The sequence below is a fragment of the Pomacea canaliculata genome, linkage group LG6, assembly GCF_003073045.1.
Source record: "Pomacea canaliculata isolate SZHN2017 linkage group LG6, ASM307304v1, whole genome shotgun sequence".
In the NCBI taxonomy this organism is placed as follows: Eukaryota; Metazoa; Mollusca; class Gastropoda; order Architaenioglossa; family Ampullariidae; genus Pomacea; species Pomacea canaliculata.
In genome coordinates this window covers 19,562,288-19,583,193 of record NC_037595.1, presented here as the reverse complement: position 1 = coordinate 19,583,193, position 20,906 = coordinate 19,562,288, and the positions used below count along the sequence as shown (strand labels likewise).

At 37.4% G+C, this 20,906-nt stretch overlaps 1 long non-coding RNA gene across 1 annotated transcript; it reads right to left on the bottom strand.

The window, feature by feature from the left end:
* Positions 1–13,728: 13,728 nt before the first annotated feature.
* Positions 13,729–19,433, bottom strand: LOC112567131. The gene is made up of 3 exons (XR_003099759.1): positions 19,335–19,433; positions 18,078–18,411; positions 13,729–16,816 (listed from the first exon to the last, which is right to left on the bottom strand). It is a non-coding gene; the product is annotated as an uncharacterized LOC112567131 (long non-coding RNA).
* Between the last annotated feature and the right edge of the window lie 1,473 nt (positions 19,434–20,906).

The window sequence follows — 20,906 nt, the reverse complement described above, 5'->3', positions numbered from 1 at the left end:
AATCTTGCGAACACTCAAGATGTCGAGTGCTGGAAATTTCACCATGGAAACTGTTTTGTCCCAGGGAGGACTTGTAGCAGGTAACGTCACTCAAAAACTGAGCACAGGTGACGTAAGTGACGAGGTCAACAAGAAAACCCGGTTGGTGTGCGCGGGTTTCATCGGACTTTTTCTCAGTACGGTAGGCATGCCAACCAACTTTCTCAACTGTCTCGTGTTTTGGCGCCAGGGACTTCGGGACCGCATGAACCTTTGTCTCTTCTGTTTGAGCTTGGTCGATTTGACCCTCTTAAGTATAAACCTCGGCTTCAGCATCGTAGATATTTTCTGCGACTTAAACGTGTTTGGTTTCGGGGACGAACAATATTTGCTGATGACAAAGTATATTCTCGGAGTGAAGTATGCGTTCCGAGGCGTGTCGGGATGTTACACGGTTGTCATCGCCGTCGAGCGCTGCGCGTGTGTCCTCTTCCCGCTCCACGCTCTGTCGCTCATGCGGACCAGAACCATGGGCTTCATCCTGGCCGCCATCTTAGTTATCCTTCAAGCAGGTTACCTCACCATCCCGCTTAAATTCGACGTCGTGAGTTATGAGGTCAAAGGGGAAGTTTTTTGGCGCCTGGGTCAGTCGAAGCTGTCTTTGACCAATCAGTACGCGTTTGACTTGATATTGTACACCATTCTCAGCGTCAGCTTACCATTGGTGACATTCGTGCTGGTCTCCTTAGCAACGCTCGTGACGGTGGTCAAACTAAGACTAGTCTTGAAGTGGAGAGGAAAAACCAGCTCTACTTCCGGGGAAACCCACGGCCACCAGACGGCGCTGACGAGGGTGTTGATCGTGGTGCTGTGTCTGTACCTCGTGACCATGTTGCCATTTGTAGTCTACGTGACCGCGCATCTTATTATTCCGGACTTTTCTCTTTTTGGTCGCTTAGTCAACTTGTACATGACTTGCAGCACCGTCGTCAACGTCTTCGCCCACGTCAACAGCTGCTTCAACTTCTTCGTTTACTACAATCGCTCGACCCGCTTCAGACGCGATCTATCGTCTCTGTGGCGACATCTAGCGGCACCGCGTGCGGAGGACATCTCTTCCTCCACCTTGAGCTCGTAGTCTGCAATCTTCAACTTCTTTCATAACTACAGTTTCTCGGTCCTCGTCACAACCAACCACAGGTCGCAATGGCAGCATCCACCATCAACTGTTGGGGGAACGTCACTTCCTGTGGCTTGTGTTAACAGAATGCAGTATAAATGGAAAGTACTGTTTTTTGTTTTCTGTCTTTACAACCTTCATGCATGCTTTCGACACGTTGTCTACATCTTTTATTGTCATAGTCGTGCTTAATGTCTAAAACACAAAATATGGAATCTCAGGAACATGAAATAATGTTTTAGTATTGTTATTATGCTTTAATTATCTAAAGGTGAGACTGGCTGGCGCGCACACGTCTGGTCGCACGTGCGTGCATATTAAGATATATTAATGACGGAATAAAATAACAATGTGTTTATATCATCAATAAAACATTAAAAATGGCAATACTAATTATTGTCAGGGTTATGGGTTTTTTCAAATTAAAAAAAATATTTCAGCGAGACTGCTTTTGCCAACCGATGATTAAACAAAATAAATTAGAGGTTTTAAAGTTATTATATAAACTTTAACAGAGCGTGAATAAAGCGCATGCTTGTAACATAAGTAGCAATTTAAAAAACAATAATTGTTCAATCAAACTTTAAAATAACAAAAACAGTTTTGTATGCGTGGTTCTGGTGAGACTGATGTCAGCAGCGAACAACCGATATCAACATGGGTTTACCTGTCAAAGGCCAATCTCTTGCCAAGCAGCACCCAACCTTGTACAGTTGTTACACTCCGAACTTTCGCGAGACGACAAGTAAGAGAAGCAGGTGCTATAATGCAAAACTGAGAAAATAGAACGGTGGGAGATAAGTAAACAGTTGTAAAGAGATAAGTAAACAGTTGTAAAGAAGCCCACGTAAGGACAATAAGGCATGGTAACAATTCTTTTTTCTCCAGCAACACAAATGATCGTAACCAAAATGTCGTAACCATTGTCATATAAATGCAAAGGACTGTATTCCAAATAAATTAACTGAAAATAACACTTGGAAAAAAATGATAAAACGGTTACTGAATGATTTTCATTCTTGCTCCTCCGCTACATTTATTATTTACTCTCGATTGAGTCCCACGAATGTCTGTCGCTTTATCATATGCAATGCAATCAACGATGTTTATTGGCATGAACTACCTCCAGTTCTTATTGGTAATTAATTAATATTCCCGAGAACATGTAGAATATTTAATACCCAATTCTTGCTGATGTTGTATCAAGTGGCAGTGACCAAAAGTCTAGAGTCGGAAGCAGTTCGTCCGGACTCCATGCAGAGAAAAGACATCCTGCTTTATTGAAGAACATGTTTTCACTGTGGCTCTACTTCCTCGAGATTACACCGTACGGGTGACATGAAAAGTCGGCAGAACTTGTAATTGATTTATCCAGGATGACCGGACCTATACACAGGTCAGTTTGAAAAGTAGTCATCCCAATACCTAAATAAAAAGATACCATCGTACATCGATATTGCATTTGCCCATTTTGTGTAAAATAAACAAGAGGCACTGGTCAGGAGAAAGCTAAAAGTTGAAGGCTTCCTCGAAAATTTGCTCACATAGAAGCTTTCAGAGTAAGAAATTGATGAAAAAGAGAAAGGTGTAATTATTTCTCTTCCGCAAGCTGAACTCTAAACACAGTGAACCACTTAAGCTCGCGATACTTAGGTGAGTTAATGTTTACTAAAATATTCAATATTTGTAACATATTCTAGTATTATAATCAGCTGGTTTTTGGAAATCTTCGAACGCATACCTCATAAGAGTTTAAATTTACGATATCTAACTTGAAATTGTCAAAGATAAACGCATCAGTCAGTCATCTCTTCAAAAATGTAAGCTTCGTTCGCACTTATTCATTCTTTCGAACCTTGGCTAAGGATAGACCCAGTAGGTGATAGGCCCACAGTTGAAGATTTTTCATAATCTTCTGCATATTATGAAGTCACCAAGTTCTTTTGCTAGTCATTCCGCAGTGGTGCTAATGCGATTTCAAAACTGAAAGCATGACTGTTAATTAAAGTGGCTAATCAGGCTCATGGTTCTAATGGTTTTGTAGTTTTGACACTGCTTGCTGTTTTCTTTGTTTGGGAGGGATATGACTAGTGATTTCGTCTATTATTTTAGCCCTTCTTTTTGTCTTTCTTGTATCTGTCAGTCACTCTCAAACCTTCCTCCAAATTAAAGACGAAGATTTTGTTTCAGAATTGTGTCTGCAATGTTTTTCAGTCCCCAGGTTGTCTATGTCGATAACAGCATGTCTAATCTTGCCTTAGTGTCCTAAGCGTTTCCCAATATTGTGTCTTCTTGTTATTAGATATGTACACAGGCTCTTGTCTCAAAATTCGTCGACAGGTTACTATGTTGTACATCGTTCGTCTAATTTCAAAACGCATTTGCAAATTGTAGTCAGAAGCTACGTATTTTTAATAATTAATTCAGGAAAGTATTTACAGAAGAAAGAACAGAAAATGGACCTCTTTGTAGTTTATTTAATTTATGTTATTCAGCTACTCTGCTATCACTCAGACAAAACCCATGTTTGGACGTTGGAGGAAGTCTTGTGAGGAAGTTTACGGAAACATCCAGCAGTCATCTTTCACGATCATGTTTTGCAGTGTGATTTCTGTTGTTAGCTCCAAACACTGTAGCATCAGCTAACATAAACACGTAGCTGATCTGTCTGAAACATCTACCCAACCATCGTCTTTGTATAACCATTACGATTTCCTCTGCCTGTGATATCTTTTGAAAAGGGTTCTGAAAATGGTGTTAGTTTTGTCCTCGTATTCTATTTTGACAGATTACAACTGTCTTCGTGCATAAACTCCATTCAAACGAACAATGACACTGCCACACACAACTGTTTCATGTTCTCGACAAGTCAAACTAAATTGTTTGATGGACGGTTATTATAATGGGAAAAAACCATTTATTTGCAAGCCATGATTGCAATCATGAAGCCACAATATTAGAAGATGTTAATGAAGAAAGGTGTGGACCCTGAGTGAGCAGTGTATTTGAGGCAAGGATTATTTAGCAGATTTTGTTTGGTTCCTTTCTCGCTATTGACTGAAATGTGATACACACCATGAGCAGCTCCATGGTGTCAAGAAAAGCTTATTACAAATACAATAATGACCTCAAACTGGATGCATTTATAGAACCGTTAAAGAGCACCATTATTCACAGTACCTTTTAGTCCAGCACCAAGAACGCAATCTCTTCAAAATATCGCACTTCCTTGTGCATCGTTAAAACAAAAGTTTCTCGGTAGTCTTTTTATTTTGCATTTTCGTTAAATTGAAATCTTTTCACATGTATAAGTCAAACTAACATCAGTGTCCGTATATTGTCTAATGTCTCTTCTGTCCAGACCACATGCTTGTGAACGATTTACATAAATTTAAACTGCATAAGTTATATAACGAAAAAAATATTTATGAATAGGAGGTTAGAAAAAAAAACTGTTTTCATTCTTGTATTTCTTGATATCTGTGAAAAGATTACGCACCATGTTTATCAGGAGAATATACCTTCAATTACTTATCCTTTTCAGGATTTGAAAATTTTGTTTGATTTTGTGTTATTTTCTGTTTATATTTTGTATTATTTTACGGGGAAATAAAAATTATTCTAACTTGAAATTGGACTTCATGGGTGCTCTCAAATCAATAAAGTAGATTGAGCTCTTTCATCTGTTGGTCAGATTTTCCGGTAGAGTGTTGTAGAATTCTTCATTATCTTTTTCTCACCACCTTTGATCAACTCTGAGATATCACCGACTCGTAAATTGACAAATAGCTATGTTCATAAAATTAAAATACAGTTAATCAGAACCTGTCTTACTATTTCGATGAAAGTATTTAAGGAGATTAGAGTAAAACGAAGGACCAGAAAGTCAAATTTGCAATGAGAGTTGATTCTTAGACAAGTTATTGCAAAGCAAAAAGGAATAGAACGATTCAGAAAGCTAAAAGAGCAAGGCAAACACAAAGCAAATAAATAACTGTGTGGAAATCTGTTGACAAGAAAATTGTTAACATCAACGCACTAATGGAAGACAACAAATGGTCTCCAGTCCCTCAGCATTGGTGTCATCCACGTTATGGTAACAACGAAAATGAGATCGCGAAAGCAAAAACAGTGTTAATTCAGATCATCCACCGTCCTCGACTTGGGAAAAATACTGAAGCAACAAACCTTCAAAGTACCCAATGCCTTATCATGGTGGCAAAATTGTGACCAAAGTTTCAATGCCCTGAACGTTTGCCCCAACGCCATCGGTTTCCTGTGATCGTCCCTTTGCCAAACCTAGAAACATTTTTGACATTTGTCCTAAGAAAGGACCTCTTAACGCAAAGCACTAAAGATGCTGGTGAAACTCGGGAGCAGAAATTGTCAAAAACTCTGTCTCAAAAGTTGTGTAAACTCTCTTAGTAACATTAATCTCTTGCTTGGCACTATCCTTTAAAAATGTGAAATATTAGAGCTCTGAGTCATTAAAGAAATTCAGCAACAGAAAGCCACACCCGCTTTCCTTGTTTCTGAAAATAAAATAACAGTGGATTGCATTAAAATAATTACCTTCGAATTCCACAAAAAACACGAATAGAAAAATTAAAAATAAAGGAGGAGGTTGAAAAAACATAAGAAACTCGATACCGATACAGCCTGAAACGACTTGTCCTGTTATCTAAGTTCTGGCAGTTGTAGCTATTCACATATTAAGAAGTGGGCAAAAACAGATAAACAGATAAAAATCACAAAGCTTTCTTTTTTCTGTTTACTTTAATGTCAGGTTCGTGTTCTGAAAATGGCATCTAAGAAGTTCACAGGCACTTTTTCAGTACAAAATAAGAAAAAAAAAATTAATAGGAAAACAAAAAAACTATAGAGAAAATTGTAAAAAAATAATGAATAAAAAAATAAAAGTCAATTTTCTTTGTTCTGTCCCTGTAGAGAGATAACATAAGTAAATTAGATTATAAAAATTACGATGGAAAAAAGACAGATCATTAGAGCGTACTCAGAATCGCAGCAGTATGCCAGTTTTCAGCCTCGTAATGAGACATATGGATCTGCAATGCTCCTTAAGAAATACTTTCATGTCCTTGTAGAAATATTTGTGATGCTGTTATCTTGTTACTATGAACAGCACACTGAAAACTGTCTTCGACCACACCAATGTCAACCTCAGCAACGCTCCAGCAGCGGCTGTTGCAGACGATTTAGTCAGCGAAGAATTTTATAAAGTAACACGGTCGATCTTCGCAGGATTCCTTCTTTTCATCTTGTGTCTCGTAGGTGTCCTCACCAACCTAGTCAACTGCCTGGTGTTCCTCCGACAGGGATTGCGGGACCGCATGAACCTCTGTCTCTTCTCGCTGGCGGCCGTGGACGTGGCTTTGCCCGCCTTTGCCTTCCTGCAGAGTTCGACCTCGATCGTCCTCGACTTGGCCCTATCACCGAGCACCGAGGAACTTTATTTCAGGACCGTGCAGTATACGTTTGGTATCATCTATGCGTTCCGAACCACGGCAGGCTGCTACAACATGGTCATCGCCGTGGAACGATGTGTCTGCGTGATGTTTCCGCTCCACGCCACTTCGCTCATGCGCACTAGAACCATGGGAGCAATTCTCACATCTTTCGTCTTGCTGTTGCAGGTTGGCTTCATCATTCTACCGCTTCGATTCGAACTTGTTAGAACTGAGACCAGCGGCATCATCCACTGGCGGCTGGGACCTTCCACGCTGTTGTTAAAGAATCAGTTTATCTTCGATCTTCTTTTCTACACCATCCTGAACTCCAGCGTTCCGTTAATTACCTGTCTCGTCGTCACCCTGGCAACGCTAGTCACTGTAGTCAAGCTAAAGGTAGCTATGACTGCCAGGAGAGAACTTAGCTCGTCTGGCACAGACTCTCAACGCCAACACACGGCGCTGACCAAGGTCCTGGTGGCCGTGTCGTGTGCATACATTATAACCATGCTGCCATTTATTACATATATGGTCACACAACTTATTGTTCCGGGATTTTCTCCTTATGGCCGCTACGCGAATTTTTTTCTATCGTGTAATTCGGTAGTCAACGTATTCCCTTTCATTAACTGCTGTACCGGCTTCTTTATTTACTATAACCGTTCAAAGAGATTCAGGGCAGAGTTAAAATCCTTATTTTCTTTTCCAAAAAAAAAAAAAAAAAAAACAGCTTAGGGTCGGTCGTTTCACTGAAAAGGTAAATTAGTTATCTATGATTGTATTCCTAACGACAGGTGGGCCACGTAAGAGAGTTGATTGACTGAAGCAGACACTGACTTTACTGTGTATGGCAACAATTACCCATTGCTTAAAAGAAAGTATAATATGCAATAAATATTAACGGTTTCAAAGCAGTAAGAATTTATAAAATTACTAGTTTTTAAAAAATGAACATGTTAATTGAAGTTTTCATATAAAGAAACTAAAAACTGTATCAGAATCTTGCCCAATATTGTTTCACCAGCAAAGAAACAAATGTAAACTGTGGACCGATTGTCAGAAGCTGCAGGACGAGAACTATGACATAATGATTAGTTACAAACAAGCTGTGTATCGCTCACCATGTTTCTACTTAAACTATCGCCGTATTCCATTCTCTCATTTGCTCATTTTTTCTATCTCTAATCTCTTTATCAACATCGTCGTCCTTAGCCTTTTGATGGCTCTTAAGTGTGTGGGCGGGTTTGTATGAATGGACCTGGATATTCAGTTTTTGCCTTCCGCATTCTAACCTTTCTGACCGCATTCTAACTGAGATGTTTACATTTTAAAGGACATTATTACTGTGATTGACTGTGTTGCTGTGACTTACTTCTATAGACCAAGGTGCCAGCACCGTAAAACACTCGCCAGGAGAGACTCTTGTAGGTCGGTCAAGAGTAAGCATCCTGTTCCTGCCCGTCAAGAGGCTTGTGTTTTAGCGTATTTTCAATAAAAGTACTAACCTTTTCTTCGTAATCTCTAAATTACCATCAATAATTTTGAAAGTACTAGAATAACAACCTGCGCAGAAAAGAAGGACGATACGAATGTTCGCGTAAATGCCTATTTAACACGATGTCTCGCTCCCTATGTTCTACAAATAGTGACAGACTAACTGACAGACTGACTGTGACCTCAAGACAGACCACAGTGACACCATACAGTTCCTATACAAGCAAATCTTTGCAGTGAACACTCGACAGAAAACGGATTTAGTTGGTGTTTTCCCGAGGTAATCTTTACCATGCACATATCGGAGGTAATTGTTTTTAAAGATTAGGTACATAGTGATGTTAGTAGGTTTGTTTCCTTAGCACTAAAATGATATTGAGGCGAAAGATATTTTACTTTGTTTTAAGAAATAATGTTTATTGTGGATTTTATATTTTTATTTAAAAAATGCACTCATGTAGTTCTTTAGTGAAAGCGTGTGCTCCTATAGACATCAGCTAATAGGATGTATGGCCGTGTCTTGGTCAGGTGACCATGTTTGGTCTGAGTGTGGTTCAGGTTACCAAGGATTCCTTCTGCATTAAAAGTTGATCGAGCATGAGCTTCCTTCGTGTACATCAGTGGTCTTGTTCTCATTTTTGTCTTTATCTGAACCTGTACTGATTGATAACTAATCATCATGATTACCCTGAAAATGCCTGCTGCCAAAAGATATTTTGCCGAATTGCTTTTAAATATGAGGGTGTCAAGTAAATTAACTTTCTCACATTAATGGAAAAAATTGCCCATTGTGAATAGAACTCAACTGTTCAATTTGAAAAAAAAAACCGACGTTTTTATGGCTCCTTTTTTTAATTAAAAAATTCGACAATAGTCTCATGTCCTCCTGAACGCAGTTTCAGAACTGGAATGGTCGCCTGATTAAGACACGACTTACAGGTAACGATTTTCTTTCTTTAGCAGTATGTGTATATACTTGACCTCTCAGGTACTAAAGGTCTCTGCCAAGAGGACAATGTCTATCCAAGGTACGTTAAACTGCTGGTTTCTTTAAACTTTCTTCCCTTTTTCGCAATGTCTGTGATCTGTTAGCATAACGTTTTAGCCTTGGTGTTTTTTTTTTCAGATTGGTGTAACTATTGTTTCTCACTTTGAAATTATATGTTTAAATCATTGTACTGACGGCAAGTGAATAAGTGGATAATAAAAGAATGGTATTAAGAGCAGAAAAAACCTGGAATCTTTCAATGAGTAATCCAACAAGTTATCTTCTGTGAGTACTTTATCGGACGGTAACAATTTCTTTTCCCGAGATTAATACGGGTTGAGAGTTCTCTTTCTTCATGATCGCTGATGTGTGCTAATTTGAGTCTGTCGCATATTCTATTACTTTAAACGTGTTAACAGAGAGAATGTGGCAGTTACCAACAAAAATAAGACAAACGTTTTAGTAAGTACGAACTGATACATGGCACATAAGTAAGCGCTACATTAATTGCATCTTTCGCTTCTAGACTTGAATGTTCTCCTTCATCTTAAATACATTAAAGCTAATTGTTTCTTATGCAAGTTTATGCTCATGTTGTTACATCTCTAAAATGAATGAACTATTCCAGAAAGATATCCCTAGGGCAGTTAAATCTGCTCGCAAGTTATTGCATGGTCGGCTGCGTACTCGTTGTGTATTGTTCTTGAATTGTTACATTTAAAACGTCAAAATGAAGTACTCTTAGTGATTTTTTTTCTTTCAATATAAGTGCATCAGTTTAGATACCTGCAGTTATTACTCTTCATGATGTTTAAGCTACATGACATTACATAGAGGTGTATCAACGAATAGCAAAACTAACGCGCAATGTCGCAATGTTTAGAGAGAAAATGCTTCCACCTTTCCAGATTGTGCACATGAGCATGTGTTAGGTTAGCGTGATTTAAGGATATTTATTTTTTTTTAATGTCAAAAGTCAAAAGTATCGATAACTGATTAATGCCATTTCAGAAGGAATATATCAGTAAAGTTTATGACGCAATATTTGCATACGCATGCTGTTTCTACGAGCTCTGTGTATAGCCAGCCTGTAACTTTATAACGATCTTTTAAATGGCTTTCAACCTACAGGGTTACAATCATTGTGTAAAGCAGGGATGCCCAACCTACGGCCCGCGGGCCAGATCCGGCCCTCGACGCGGTGCCATCCGGCCCGCGAAACTTCTGCCCACAGTGCAGGAAATCGGCATGTGAGTAATAATAATAATTAAAAAAAAAAAAAAAAAAAAAAAAAAAGAACGGAAAAAAAGGAAGAAGAAGTATTTATCCCCACCAAGGGGTGTCTCTCAATCTTCTTTTCGATGGACGAACATTTCGATTCAATGCTCCGACTTGGTGTCTCTACGATGAGGCCGGACATTCAGAAGTTGGTTTCGGGAAAACAACTTCAAATATCCAACTAATTACTATATAATTAATGGTAAGTACAACTTGTTTCTAATAAAAAAAAATTGTATCTGCTCTAATTTTTTTTCGTTTTTATATTTTTGCGGTGAAGTGGCCCGCGACACGGCTGTCTGAAATGGATATGGCCCGCAGGCCGAAAAAGGTTGGGCATCACTGGTGTAAAGTAATAATTGAGTTAATGAAGCAATATTAGGTCTTTACTGTTGTAGAAGATAATTCAATCACTTCACGCTCCCACACATATACATACATGGGTGATGCAGGTTTCACCAGTTTGCTTAATGACGTTTAATTACACATAATACAATTATAAAATAAAAATGGTGGACTACTGCAAAGAAAGCTTTTATATTTAAAAACAACGATAATATACCGTCCAGAAAAAAACATATATTTGAGAAGTATCGAGAGTATTATCCCTATTGAGGCAGCTTAGAGAGTTGTCCCCTTCAGTAGGGGATTTTTGTAAGGGGATGTAACTGTGTGTACGAAGACCACATGCTTGCTACAAAGTCTACGAATAGCAGTTCGTACAGCATGCCACGCCCAAACCCTAATACCAGCATTGAAGGAGACGTGTAAGCCGTACGTTATTTTGCCTCAGCCAATAGAAAATCTGTGACGTGGGGTTTATCTCTGTACAAATGTGACGTCACAATCCTAATGTCTTCTCTGCATGATCACGTATGTAAATGTGTGTCTCGAGAAGAAAAAGAATATTGCCCAAAGTTGTTTTGTTTTGTTTTTTATGTGAAATTGTATTATTATTGTACTACCCAGTTATTATCTATGGCAATATTTCACTCAGTTGAAAGATAAAACTGCTTTCTGACATAATGGTAACACAATACATTCATGTCTAACGCTGTGTTTATATAAAGTAACATGCTCTTCGCTTACTGGCGCACTTGCAGTCGGTTTTAAATATAGCAGAAAATCGTGAGAAAAGACCGTCAAACCGTTGCTTCTACTACTAACAGTTGGATGAAATAATATCAACTGTTCGTTCGATCGATCGATCGTTCGTTCTTACATGCTTATTTCATGCTTGTTGGCCAACTATTAAAAAAAGATAAACCTATTTCAGCAATAATAATATTGCTTTACGGTAACCCTCTTCTCGGAGGAATAATATATTGACGATTTCCGAGACGCGTGTTAGATACCCTGTTTCACAGAATTAAAGAGAAAGTTGCTATCGCAAAAAAGATTTGATGACAAGGATTGAATGGCACCCGAGAAAGGCATGCCTCAGCCAAAAGAAAAGCTGTGAGGTTACATTAAAGGGGGTTTGTATCTGTACATACGTGATGTCACAATCATACTTCTTACTGTGTATGATGACGATTCTAAGCATGTATCTCGAAAAGGGAAGGAAATATTACCCATTTTTGGATCACATTTTTGGATAATTATTATTATTATTATTATTATTATTATTATTATTATTATTATTATTATTATTATTATTGTTGTTGTTGTTGTTGTTGTTGTTGTTGTTGTTGTTGTTGTTGTTGCCACTACTACTACTACTACTGACTGCATCCTTCAGTCCACCAGTTGTCACCCTTTAACTAGTGCTTGTTATTCGCCGTTGTAGAGTCATACTAGACAGAGTTAGGCAGTTCTGATCTGCTTCATGGACATAGGTGTATCTCCCACGTGACTTATTTTAAAAGTGTTATTTATTGTTTGTTTCCGGTAATCATTGATTTTAATTACCCTCCTACACACACAGCCACAAAAATTCCTGACTCACTGACTGACTGCCCTTCTGACTGACAATAAATGAATAGTTGTATAAGATTGGCTTAATCGTTCGCTGATTAAAGTATTTTGCAAAATGGCTGAATTAATATCTGGTTTAGTGGTGGACTGTTGGAATGATGGGGAGACAAACAGACTTACTGACCGATTAGAGGTAGCCTGACTGCTAACTAATCATTTACTGTTATCCGTTAACGGAGCCAACATTGAATTTATATAATGAGTTTAATATCTGAATACTGCATATTGGCTGTCCATTTCTTCTGATTTAAATTGAATTATTTCTCAGGTAAATTATAATACTAATAAGGTAATGTTTACTTGAATAAGTAATGCTCATATTACTCATGAGTTTACGTGAGTTGAGTGATTCAAGGGTTGATTTACCTGACATCGAGCTGCTTCTCGCATCCAGCGTCTTAACAACAGTGAACAGGGCTAGAGAGACGCTGCTTTAAGAAAAATAATTTAAAAGCACTTTTACTCTGCAAGTTTTTATTCTTGTTCATTGTTGTTATCCGCAGAATACAACATCAATATTTACAAGTATTCCTTAAATGTGCTTAATGTTAGAGTAATTATCTTAGAAAAAAAGTGATTTGTTTTCTGAAATTCATTTAATAATAATAACAATTGCCCTGGTATCACGGTATGTTACACCTTATTAAAAGTTTGTTTGTTGAGTGGTTAGCATGTCATTTACAAAGATTTACATGAGTTTAGCAGAAGTAAGACGGTTATTTTACCTCGAAGTTTTGCCATCCGGTCGTCAGAGCAGACATTTCACTGACAGTGAGTAAAAAGGACACTAAACTGTTGATTAATGTTATATCTTTTATTTTTTTGGTGTGTTTTTTCCCTTGTGTAGGCGAGCATATGTGTGTGGTGTGTAAGAGAATAAAAGTGTAGTACATATAAATATTGTTTGCATACACGAACGCACGCGTTCAGACACACACACAGATCGACACTCATAAACTAAATCTTCACTATGCGTGGATGCAAGTTATTCTTAAAATATAACCTAGAAAATATTGTGCAGATGGGGATGTGGTGAGCAAATAGTTATTTCAGGATGTGGAAAAATCTAATTTTTCACTTACTTTTTACGTGTCTGTGTGCGTATTTATGTGTGCTATTTTGTTTACAAACAACGCACACACACATATAGAGCTAACGCTTTGTCTCTGCTACTTGTGTGAGTCTGTGTGGAAGAGGGAGAGGGAAGGTCTCCTTCTAGTCTTCGTGCTGGGTGCACTGTGAACACTTTATTCAAATGAACGTGAAGCACTGTTCACTCTCAGATTGTATGAGTTTCCCCTCCCCCTCCAAAAAAAAAAAAAAACAAACAACAACAAACAAACAAGCAAACAAGTACACAGGCATATGTTAACAGACTGTTTAATATGAAGAAAAACCACTTCTACTAAATATAAAAAAACGTCAACTAGACCACTACATGATTCAATCAATCTTAAATTGCCATGTGTGTGTGAGAGAGAGAAAGCCCGCGCGCACGCGTGTGTTTGTGTCTGTGTGTGTGGTCGGGGGAAGGGGTAGGTGTGATTCATGAATTTTTAAGTGCATATGTAAGGTGATAATTTATAAGCTGGAACATGCACGAATCTGTGTTTTATCTCTTGGTTCCGTTAATAATGATCGCTAACGGGCGTACAGCTTTGTAAACACGTGGCAGGTGACAAATGACATCAGAAAAGCGTCAACGTGAAACGCTAGTTGATCTCTTCTGGATTATTTGAAAAGGGATTTGGCATAATTTTTTTCAGCATTTTAATCATTCAAAGCATTGAGCCTAAATATGAAAACAAAGTAAATAAGTGAAATATAAGAATGTGTAACAACAAATAAAAAGAGAGGAGAAAATGAACCAAGATGATTACCTATTCTTAAGAAAGACACTAAAGACACAACTGGTTACTATGAATTCTGAAAAGCAGCTAAGGAGCTTATGATTATTAGTCGGACAGCCATGCAGAGAAATTAAGCACCAAAGATGAAAAATAAAACAAAATTTTCTTACATATTGTCTACGATCTTGTACTGATTATTAAAATCTTGTTAATTTTAGGAACATAATTTAGTGGAAGAATCTTATTTTTATTGCGAATTTCATAGCTTTTATGGAAGGGATTATGTGCTCAAAAATTACATTTAAAATTTGTTAATGAAAATATAAGAAGTGCTGACACTTGACCTCGCAGCTATACATCTCATAGTGCTTATATCACAAATCTTCTAATCATCGGCTGACCTTCTATGACAAGTATTATTTTTCAGTAACGTTATTATTTATTTCCAAATAAAATCTGACAATCGCTTCAAAAATGTTCATCAATGTTATCAGGATATTTATTTTGTTATTCTTCTTTAATTTTAACCTTCCGTTTGATAAAGCTGAAGATAAAATATTCAGAAATTTAGATATAAATTGGTTTACCATGCACGAAGTTAAAAAAATAATAATACAATAAACTTTACAACCCGAATAACCACCATACAAAATGAACAAATCAACGTATTTAAAACATCATTAAGTTTGACAAGTATATCATCTCGTTCCAATAAAAGGGTTCTTGGTAGAATAGGTGATGAATATAAAAGATATTTCTTTCGATCAATTTAGAAAAGCAGACAGAAGATGTCCCGCCTTTTTAAGACATACTCATCTAGGTGCCTCCATTATTACATCAGTAGGTTTTGAAGTCACAACATAGTTGCTTGTTAGAAAGTCTTGTCTACAGAAGTACTGGAAAAAGTAGAGGATACACTTAAATAGTCTATCTCAGCAATCATGGAGAACACAAACTCCTCCTTAACAGGAGTGTGTGACTTTCTTAACTGGGCAAAGTTCCGAAAAGGCTAAGCCTCCAAAACTTGTTGTATTGGTAAATATATTAGCAAGGTCTTCTCAAACACATTTAGAATTGCTGTGTTTACCCTAGCTCCAGTGTCTCAACGTTTACCACCACCTTCCAAACTACTCGGTTCGTGGGACCTTGACAAACAACTTTTCAAAACTCGGTTATAGTTTGATCACATTTTCCCTGTCAGTAAAGTTATTTCATTTTCCATATTGTCAGTATGTTAATAAACCGACATAAGTTTTGCATTCTACTTTCTGCTGCAAAAATCGTCTTGTTCAAATAATTCTTTTCGAGGGACGAACGCTTAGAAACGTGAATCATAAAAGTTTGTCCACATTGTCCTCTCTCTATATGTGCTGATCGTCCCTACAGAAGAAAGGTATGCAGCAATGCACGTGTCTCGTGCAAGTGGAAGCACATAGCCGAAAGACAGTTTTCTTTCCCAACAGAGAACAAGATGTGTAAACAGTTCAAGAGGACCAGCACTCAGTTCCATGTCAGCATCCTTGTTGTAGAGTAAACACGCATTAAGTTTTCACAACATTCTTCAACGATTCTCAGTTCCTGTCTCATCAAGTTGCGGGCAGCACGAGAGTCAAGTTTATTTAACTTCAGGTGCTTTGTCACGACTTCAGCAATGGTGTTTATCCGATCATAAACTAAAATTTCTATGATTACGATCTGCGTATCGTATTCGTCAAATGTGTCATCAACATACCAGATCACATCCCGAACTTCATTGGGCATATCCATAACAGACCTGCAGTCTCTAACAGCATTATCAAAAGACTTTCGTAATCGGTCGTAGCAAACCTCTTTCACGTAATCCACTTCTTCTGTGAGCTCCCATTCTTCTTTGCCGATTACCGTTCCTTTGACACTACGAACGCGCATGTGACATAACAGTTTTACCTGTCTGTTTTCCATGACAGCAGATTAAACTCCAGCTAGCTTAGTGGAAATAGAAAGTAATAATTCAACCCTATCATTATGGGGAATATTTTTGGTCACTTTATGACCCAAAGAGTTAACAAGGTTGGCTTAAATTTCAGCAGATGTTTTAAACTTCATTAGTATGTTTGTTAATAACGGCTACCTTTCTTTAAAAATAATAGACTCTAAAAAATGAACAGCTGCCAGACTTTTGTAACTGTAAATTATGTTCTCCAAGTTAATGGTCCATAAAATACACCAGGTAACAATTAAGTATCCTTTACCGTGCTTGTATGGAAAGATGGCACTTTGTTCGTTTGCTTTTCCCCCCTTCCTTTGTCTTTCACTTCACTATTTTTGTTCTTTTTTGTAGCAGCTTCTATTTGTCCCTCTTTTGCCTTTGTGGAGTCGTACTCATCATGACGAGAGAACATCAGCTGCTGACCCTGACCATGTGTGGGCGAGCTGTACATGTCAAGTCCACGTTTAAGCTGCTTCACCTTCCCGTTCTCTGTGACTTGTGATTGATGTGCAATAAACTTAGAACCATCTAGTGATGTTACAGTCGTTGTTTCTTCACTTGTAACAAATAAATCACGATTAGACTTTGTCATTTGTCCACCCATTATATGTGATCAGACATTTAGCCGTTTTTCTGAAAAAAAATCATTCTTTATATGAGCAAAATGTTTTTAACTTTTTCAATAATATTAAATTCTTCACAGCTGTAACCACTTTACTAGCATGCAAACTATAGGACATTGCACATGAAAAATGTGAAATATCATTATCAAACGATAGCTATCAAAATGTTTAGCTTGTCACTTACTGTTTTCATCTCACAATAATTTTCAGTTATATTGACAAATAACTGGTACAGCAGTAATTAAAAAGCAAGCAAACAAACAAAAAAATGACAAAAGAAAACTAACAAAAAAATGTAAACCCATAATTGTCTTATATAAGAAGGTTTAAAATAAAACTATTGGAAGTAAGCAACGCGCTCAGTTGTGAGTCAAGCGATCCTCACCTTGGTCACAGGGCAAGTCAAACTACATAGGGAGTTCGTTTGACAAGATAACACAATCTGTTATCTGTTGGGGGGAAGATTATTTTGCCAATATCCAGTTTATATAGTGTGTACACCTCCGGCCTTGGACGCCAGTATTCTGTTTCCTTAGGTTTTACACGAGTGGATGAATACTCACGTTAAAGGCACTTTGTGCACGCTATATTAATATATAGCTATAATAATATATACTAATATTCCTCTAGCGCTTTTAGACGTGCTTCCCTGTTACTTAATTATATGATAAAAGTAATGGATAAAGAGTCTCACCAGGTTACAGAACCTCCCTGTTCTTCACAGCACTCCATGTCTTCACATTCTCTTATCTCTCTCTCTCTTTACTTCAGTGAGTCATGCCTGTATTTCTACAGCGTGTTATTTTCCTATTTCAGTGAATAAAATGTCCTTTGTCCCAATCTACTTCCTTATTACGGCTTTACATTTAGAGAATAAAATGCTTATTCTATTCCCATGATACTGCGAGCAACAACTTCACATGCGAGGTTACACGCAAAATTTGCGAGTACAAGGACGCTGTTATCAACAGAGGATACTACAAGAACTGTTTGTGGGATAATTTAAAACAACAGCTAACCCATCCTTACGTTCTGTTATCATCTCCTTAAAAAGAATATATTATTAAACTGCACTTAAGAATTACTTTCTACGGTGGTTTCGCAGTGTATTTCCGAACGAGTCTGTTAACTCTAAACATGTACCTTTTAGGCCAGGCTATCAATTGGTACTATTTAGAAACCTTTTTTCCTTTAGGCCAGGCTATCAATTGGTACTATTTAGAAACCTTTTTTCCTTTTATTACAATTTTAAAAAAATATAAGGAAGGTACCTGGATGAACAGTATTTAGTAGTTTGGTTTCAACATTCTTCGAGGTGAATCGTAGTATTGCAGTTGTCTTTCTTGGTTGCTGTGGTGTTCCATCACTTCATTAATTGCAAACCGCATCTGTTCATTCTGCTGAAGACCTCTCACTTTCATGTTTTGTGTAACCTGACAAGAGGGCCCTGATATATTGTACTTACTTGATTTGTTATAAATTTCATGTCCGTCTACAGTCTTTACAACAATTTTGTCCTCACTAGTTACTGCAGCTTTGTTTCCCATGTCCTGACGGGCTGTAGGTTGGACTCAAAGCAAAGTAGGCAAAACAGCTCCTGATAATCTGTTCAAGAAGAACAATCCAATGTTTTGTAATGCTATACTCATTTAAAAGATTGATGCTTACAAGCAAACACAATGTAATCCTAAGACGAGCTAGTGTGGAGGCGATCAATCATTTCTAGTTAAAGTGTAAGTGCAGTATCAGATACTACTAAAGGATGCTACTCAGTTGAACAAAATATATGTTTAATGACTCTTTTTATACTGGCTTAGAGACAACAGTAAGTAAAGTATTTAGTAAATCAACGTGAATCTTTTCATTACCAGTTCATCCTTAGCGTCGTTATGGTCAATGTTCCTGTCATTGGGATTGTCGTTGCAACTCTTATTTTTTGACAGTCTTTTGTTAAAAACTGTTTCAGATTTTTTTAAATAAGAAATTGTTTTATTTGAAAGCTGACATTAAACGTGCGATATGTATATCCAACAATATGTTTATAGTCACCAATAATAAGTCAGTATAATAAGAAAAAATATTATAAAGAACTTTTAACTTTATTGGGACACTCATTTTTCTATCAGAGAAACTACGCTACACAATGAAGAGCTCAAATAATCCAATTTGACAGCTTTGAGTCTATTCTACTACCCCACTTTCTGTGGCAAATCATCGTAATGCTGCACAGGTTTTTATAAGCACCTGCTGTGAGAAATAACGCTTCTTTTTAAATATTTTAAAATTTTACTAAGTCTAGAGATATACCAACCTCGCCTCTTCTTACCCCAGTAAGAAAAAGAAAGAACAGACCACAGAGTTAATATATGTTCTTAGCAAGCGCATAGGCGCAGGATCCAGGAATCCATAAGTGGAAGAGAAGCTGACAATTTAAGTAGAAAAATACCAAGTTAATTGTCGAGAATATATCTGTTAATTGTTTCATGAGTAACAGACTTAACAATAGCAGTGTAAGAATTTCGCCTTACGTCAAGAGTTGTATTTTCAGATAATTGGCCTCTTCACAACTTTGTTGAGTAATTCATCGCTGCTGATCCTCCTCTGAATCAGTGTGTACGAACCGATCTCTTTTATAGGGGAGGAAGCTTTTTTCCCAATTTAGAAAACTTCTTATCTTTGATTTCTCGAAAATCATTTTGACGAAGGTACAAAGTACGCGATGAAAGTTAAAAAATTAATATGCAAGGAAGTAGTCTGTTTGCGGTGGGTAGAATGCTTACTCATCTCCTTCACGTGATATTACGTGATCTTTGTAACGCAAAGCTGTTTCGACAAAAACAAAAAACAAAAACTCTCAAACCAGTTTTTTGTTATCTCTGATGAAGTGACCACATTTCAATGGAGCTGGGCACAAAATATGACACTTGCTCAACCTATCTCATTTATAGTGCTCAAGAAAGGAAAAACGTTTCCTGCTCCGATACTCCTTTACAAAGAGTTCTCTAAAAATTTGCCATTGATCTTCCAAAATTGTTGTGCACATCAGTATTTATAGGGAAACAAGAACAGCTTGTGAGACGTTTAGGCTCAATTTCTTTCTTTTAAATGACGCGCTTTTGCACAGAGCAGTTGATATATTGGGTTACACTTAATTTTGTGCAGGTTACATGCATTTTAGGGTCCACTTATATTTGTGCATGTTACATGCATATCAATACACATTTACAGTTGTGTAGATTATATCTATATTAGGGTACACTGACATGAGTAGGCTGCACACATATACAGTACAACTTTATTAATCCACAAGGACAATGCCAGAGAGCGCTCACATACTAGCAATAAGCAGAACATATCTCTGTTGAAATAATTTCTCTCTCACACTCTCTCTCTATATTTATACACACACATACGCCATCTATAGTAGATACTCTTGGTGACATTAGATCCCCTACGGATTGTACAAGATCACAGCCAGTAGAAATGATCAAGTGAATGGCACATGTAATAAATAGTAGGATACACTTACACGTTTGCAGGTCACATATTTCAAAATACACATTTAACATCGAAGAGGTCAACATATTTTCTGAGATCTTAAGACACGTAACAGTTTTAACACGCCTCCAAACTGAACACAGAATGCAAATAACATATCTTGTAATTAATATTTGATGTGTAATAGTCCTTTTTCAAACATATTGCGCTTAGCTCTGGATTAGAAATGGTGACTAAAAAGAATATTTTTAAAAACTGCGTTATTGTCATATAATCGTGAGAAAGCACGTCTATCATACACAAAGTGTGGCGATGTATGTGTTCACATGAGTGTGTTTGCACAGCTCATCCAATCCTCACCACAGGCTGATTATAATATTTTTGATGGCTCGTTCGTGGGCTATGGTAAGCGTACGTTGCTCGGTAAGCAGTTTATTATCTCCATTCTAAGATGTTTACCCTGGCTTAAGATGACAGTTTAGAAAAAAAAAAAAAGAAAATGCGCAAAGCAAACATGGTTGTAGACTGAGAGAGATACCTCACACACACACACACAGCAGGTGGGTACAGGTGAGAGGGAAAGAGAGAGACACCCTGGCAAC